A 6,029-nucleotide genomic window follows, 5' to 3' on the forward strand; every position below is an offset into this window, starting at 1 on the left:
ATGACAGGAAATGAAACTGTATTTAATAATGCAGCATGTTTTCTTGGTGTTGGGAGGTGGTTACTCACGGAACAACGATCATAGTTTCTCTAATCAGAGAAGCAATAGAACTGGCAGAGCAGAAGCAAAGGGTTAATATTGGTGAGCAAGTATAGAGAGCACTTGGGCAGTTTGGAAAACAAGGAAAAGTTAGCTATCAATATGCATCATATAGTGGCAAAAAATGATGCTGCCTGTCAAACAGCGTAGATTAACATGTTTCCAAACCCAGCAGTTTATCAGGACAGCAGAGTGCTTTTGCATAATAACAGTTGTTAGGAAAAACTTGCTTTTGAAACTCTAAACAAATAAAAATAATGTCTGCTGTTGGAAGATGGGTTTCAAGCTGCAGTTGTAGTGTTCTGAAGAAAATAGTTTTCATTGTATGATATTGCAATATTTCAGTGCAAGATATTGTGCAAAAAGTGATACATTCATATTTCATTCAGATTTATAGAATAGAATACTTTCTGTTTTCTTTTTAAGGAAAGAAGGCTTGTCCAAGTGTGGAAGATGTAAGCAGGCCTTTTACTGCAATGTGGAATGTCAGGTATGATGCAATTTGTGAGGGTATGGGGGGAAGGAGGGCGGGGGTTGCTGAACTCCATTTTTTGTTTGTATGGCACTGATAGTCTCTCATTGTAGCTGTGGTTAATAGCAGTCCAGTCAGTTTCAGCATCCCACAGGTGCTGACCATGAAGTTGTTCATTGAACAATTGCAGGATTTGGACATGGTCTGCATGAGGCTTTCGAGATCAGTAGCTCCAGGGCTTGCAACCACTGAGACCTTGATTAGAGCTACCTGACAGCCCACTAATTATGTCTCTATTACTTTCTTCAAGCACAAACCAGATACCAGTTTAGCATGCTAATGTTAAATTAAGAGAGTTTGTGTCTAACAGAAAAATCAAATCACTAACTAGCTATCTTAAAGGGGTTTTGTTGGGTTTGTTTTAGAATCTTTGCAAGTATTTTGGGTGGCCACAGTTGGCAGTAATCATAACCATTTGAAAACTACCATGCTTTCTCCTTTACTCAATCATTCTGGCAACTTTTATTCTTTTTGTATATTTTGTTTTTTAAAAGCCCCTGAAAACAGAATATAAGCATACACTAAAGTAGAGCAATAGGAAGACATCCAAAACATTTACACACAGTTTTAATTCCGTTTTTTACTTCAAAATAGAATAAGCACCTTTCAAAAAAATTTTTTTTTGCCAAAACTAGTATCTAGCCTTTGTGGGCTGTCAGTTTGTTATGTTATTGTCCAGTTTACATGTGAAAACCTCAGCTGGATTGCTAACTAAATCATGCAGCTATGTAAGATCTGTGGTGCAAGGCACAGAGTATGGAACAGCGCTGGTAAAGGATTTGGGTCACCAGAGGTCTGTCATGCAACTATGTGTTAGCTATAAATAATCCAAACCTTCTCCTACGTGGTAGTATGCTGTTGAACGTATGGGTTGCGTACAAAGTATTCTTGGTTGTTAATATGCGGACAAAGATGTTGCAGTTTGTGCTGTTCAGTTCCCAGGCACTTTGGAGATGGCTGCTGCTTTTATTTCTAAATATGTATTTATATGTAAGGATGTGTCTTACTCTCCCATTGTGCAAGTTGCAAAGCGAGCCTGGCCTCCCCTTAGTTTTCCTTCTATTGCTTCCGCAGATTCCTGCTTTCCCACAGTGTCTTAGCAAATTGTGGGTAAATCAAATGGCCTTTTGGTTTTGAAGCACCAGGAAGACTCAAAATGCTTAAAAGAAATAAGTTTTTTTACAAAGTTTGCAATAGTTCACAGAATATTGAAAGGCTGACAGCCAGCAGATGTTGGGAAGAAAGAGAAGGTTTACTGTATGAGCATGCTTAGCGCTCTGGAGAGAACAGTGTAGAGAAAACCCATGATTCATTCATGAGAAATGCTTATGTGTAAGAAATGTTTCCATATGACATTATTTCTTAAGAAGCTTTTAACTGGATAAGGGAAGGAAATCCTTGAACAAAGCAATTTATTGGCTGTTTAGTGCTTTTTATCTGAGATTCTGAGTTTCTTCTCTTACTGTATAAAATTCACAATGGTTTATGAAGCAGGTAAACAAGATTTACTGAAGTAGGAAAGGTCAGTGATTTGTGCCTGGAAAAATAGCAAGTACATATCATGGTGGAAGTGGTAGACCTTGTTTCTGCTGATTCACAGTCCTTTGCTCTTACCTCAAAGTCACTTCTTCAGTCCTTCCCTCGATGTCCTGACTTCTAGCCTTGACAAAATTCATACTTGTTAAAAACAAGAACATTTTTTTCTCTCTTTCCACTGGGTAAAGTCTTGTACATGTATTCCTTTCTTAATTTTTTTTTTTTGGTTGTCAGAATACTCTTTCTCTAGTGGGGCGTATTCCAAGAATAAAAAACCTGCACTACTCAAACTGAGTGTTCTTAAGACTGCAGGAGGTGATGCTCAGCAAAAGCCTGTCTGTCTGATAAGTTAATTAATGAAGATCTTTTCTACCTGTTGGTGTGTATTTTTTAGATGTTGTGATATATAGACAATAATATGACAAGCACAGGTACTAGGACTTGACTCGTACTGGTGATACACATATGGCTTTTTACTCCCTAGTTGAGGTAATGTTATCTTCCATGTTTTGGGCACTTCTGAGTCAGTCTGATGAATTTATGAATGTTGCTGAGATTGAATTCTTTGACATTCTTTCAAAGTTACCTTCAAGCATAATGTTCTCTAGAAACTGGTCTCTGCTGACTGTACGTGCTGCACAGACAATCTGTACTGCATCTTCACCCCTGTCTTGTTCAAAGGCACTTTTCAGCAGTTCTGCAATTCTTTGTCAGAGCCAAAAAGGACATCTGTCTGTGCCTTGATACTGAACTTTTAACACTGGGGTGTACAGTAAACGTGTCCCTTCTGCCTCTATGGATGTGAGGCTTCTTCATGAAACACTTAAAAGGGCAGGGCTGTATGAGAGATTTGTGATGGCATTGTTAATTTGATTTTTATTTTTTAAGTTAATTTGCTCTGTAAATGCATGGTTTCTTTGCTCATTTCAGCTAAAAATTACATGTACCAGCATAGATGTGATATGATTTTGTATGTTGGTTAGTACCTTGTTACTCAATATAGTTCAGTTTAACAGCTGTTTATCACATGAAGTATAATCTATGGGATAGAAAAGCAAATTTTTTGAGCTTACTCTTTTCTTACTTAAAGACCTGCTATACCACAGTTCATAGGAGTTCTTTCTAGTGGTGGGGAGAGATGGATCAGAAGGAGACAAGAGAAAGGTGTCAAAGAGTGCGGCAGGAAACAAATTTTTTGGATGTCTTTTCCAGAATTATGGATTTTATAACTGCAGGCATCTTCCTCTCTCTCATATGTTTCTGTTGAATGAGACTTTTTTTCTCTCTTTCAGAATGACGTGGTTATTGAAAGTAAAGTTAGTGACACTGCATGTATTTGCCACTCTGTTGAGCCATATAGTATCCTTGGTTTGAATTTCTTAAAATACTTTCCAAGCCTTTAATGAATGGAGCCTCCCAGCAGCCTTTGCACCATTTCTGGTTTTGCAAATAGGGTGTAGGTACAAAAAGATACATTGACTTGCTGAAGGTCCCTCAAGGGGTAATAGATTGCGTGTTCTGCTGTGTGGCCAGGTGTTTGACGCATTGACCAAGGCCTGCTTTGCAGTGTAATTCCTTTGCCCTGCTCTCTGGGAAAGGTGATGTCCCACTCTGGTGTGAGGGACTGAACCCAGGGGAAGACAGTCTTGCAGTGATAGAGCGGCTGATCTGTTCAGGTCTCTCTCTATACACACACGTATGCACGCACGCTGACCCTGGCATGGTTCCCTTAGTGCTAATGAGTCTGTTCCCTGTTTTGGTCCATTATTTTGCTTTTGAGATAGACAGCCTTAAGTTTGCCCTATGTTAACCTGGATACTTGCATAGCTGTGGATTCAGCCTCAGATGCAGGGCACGTGAGAGTGGAAGCTGTCTTCACTGCCTGTCCTTGCTGCCTTGAATGTTTTGTGGATTGCTAGGATCTAGCCTGGGTTTGCGGCATCTTTCTTTTCCCAGCCCCTACTCCAGTTCCCCTTCTAAAAGGGTATGTGATTTCCAGCTGGTTCATACCGTTCTGCTGTCCACTGTTGCCTCCTCAAAGCACAGGCCTGTTATTATAGTGGTGGCCTTTGGACTCATCTGCAGCTGTTTGGGTCTTGACTTCTTAAATTATAATGATTTTAATCAAACAGCAGGAGACCTGTGCTCATTTTTTTCTCCTCAGAAATTATCTGCTGAAACACTGAAGAGAAATGTTTTAAGAGGGTTACGTGGTTGCGGTTGTGGAACTGGTGAACTTGAGCCAGCTACTGGAGCTCCTCTTTCCGTTATTACACATAGCTATTATTTATCCCAGACAGAGTGGAGATCAGCTAGCCAACGTGCAGAAAGAGATGTTCTTGTCATGACTTTCCATATTTGAAATATGTTTTGAACAAAATATTTCTCAGTTTTTCTTAGCATCCATGTTAAAGAGTGCTATAGTTGGTATTTCTCAAAATGTAGCTGTAGACCTGGAATTAGCATCAAGCAGATGCGTTTTAAATGCGACCTTGTAGAAATTGCCCACTCCTCTTTGGTGAGCTGTAGGAAAAATATGAAATTCTTGCTGTAATGGTTCTGCACAAGAGGAGTCTGACACTGCAAGACCCTGCTTAAGATTGCCTTGGGGAAGTGTCTGTCCCTCTATCCAAAAACTTTCTCTGTGTGGTTTCCTTTGATAAATGTCTCCTGTGAACCTTTTGAACATTAACCCATGGAGGTCAAATACCTTCTATGGCCCAGCATTCAGTACCCGATGGTAGGGAAGGATGGCTGTGAAGACATGTCAAAACCTTCACTGCTTGGTGAAGGACTGTGTCAGAGAACTTGACCAGATAATATCAGGCATCAGAAGTTGCCTCACTGAAATTTGATTAAAGAGTTGAGCACAACTGGGCCCTAAACTTTTGAAGAAATGGGATTAACCCCTACACTGGCTTGCCCAGCATTTCTGTCTGGTATTTGTGTGTGTTTCTTTTCAATCAAGTGAAATGCAATGGATTTTACATCCTGTTGAAAATGTGTGTCCATGTGAGAAAGGAGGTGCTAGGACATTTGTTTGGACTTGAGTCTTATTTTTTTGTTTGTTTCATTGGTTTTTCATTATGTTTTGTTGTGGGATTTTTTGTCTGTTTGGTTTTTTGCTTTGTGTTTTTTTTTTGTTTTTTTGTTTTTTTTTTTGTTTGTTTTTTTGTTTTTTTTTTTGAGCTATATGATGGTGTTCTGGGAATCAATCCAGTAGTCCCAGACAGTGGAATCGTTTTGAAGAACTTGGTGGAGAAGATTGTTTCCATGCTTTGATATGAAAAGCGTAAGCTTTGAAGAACTTCCCTTCCAAAAATGTTGTCACTCCTAAATGAAGGGAAAAATACTGCAGATGTAATGAAAATAGGAAGAAAATATAATTAATGTAGCATTAGGGATTCAAGTAGAACAATGCTACCTGTTATAACTCAAACTACTTGGAGAAAAACGTGGAAAAGAATGCAAAATACAGTCCTGCTGTGATCGCAGGGAAAGCTGCTGTCACAGTGTTTCCATCCCAGGTATTACTCAGTCATTAGTACTCTTTCTTCTTGTGGTGTTCCGGGCTTTTATCTCATTTCACACAATTCAGCGGTATCTTGTCCCTTTAACCTCCCTGCTAGTTCATATAACTCAGTATGATTCTGCCCGGGGAAAGATTTTAATTAACAATGGGTAAAGAATAAAGGCAACAAACAGATTTTTAAAAACTGCTTTGAGACAAGGATGTGATTTTGCATTTTGATTTTTTGTTTTAACAGGAGAGATTACCTGATTATTTAACTGGTGTGTCTGGATGCGGGTCCTACAAAACTTCAGGTTCTGTGCCTGCGCTTCTGGCACACCCAGCAATCCT

At 39.3% G+C, this 6,029-nt stretch overlaps 1 protein-coding gene across 1 annotated transcript in view; it reads left to right on the forward strand.

Annotated features, from left to right (window-relative positions):
- Positions 1 to 529: 529 nt before the first annotated feature.
- Positions 530 to 6,029, forward strand: part of SMYD2 (SET and MYND domain containing 2) — a 26,393-nt gene continuing 20,893 nt past the window's right edge. Inside the window, exon 1 of the mRNA XM_010078577.1 lies at positions 530 to 589. The gene's annotated coding sequence lies outside the window, so the exon portion shown is untranslated. The remainder of the gene's footprint in view (positions 590 to 6,029) is intronic.

This window comes from Pterocles gutturalis, unplaced genomic scaffold (assembly GCF_000699245.1).
Source record: "Pterocles gutturalis isolate BGI_N339 unplaced genomic scaffold, ASM69924v1 scaffold6818, whole genome shotgun sequence".
Taxonomy (NCBI): domain Eukaryota; kingdom Metazoa; phylum Chordata; class Aves; order Pterocliformes; family Pteroclidae; genus Pterocles; species Pterocles gutturalis.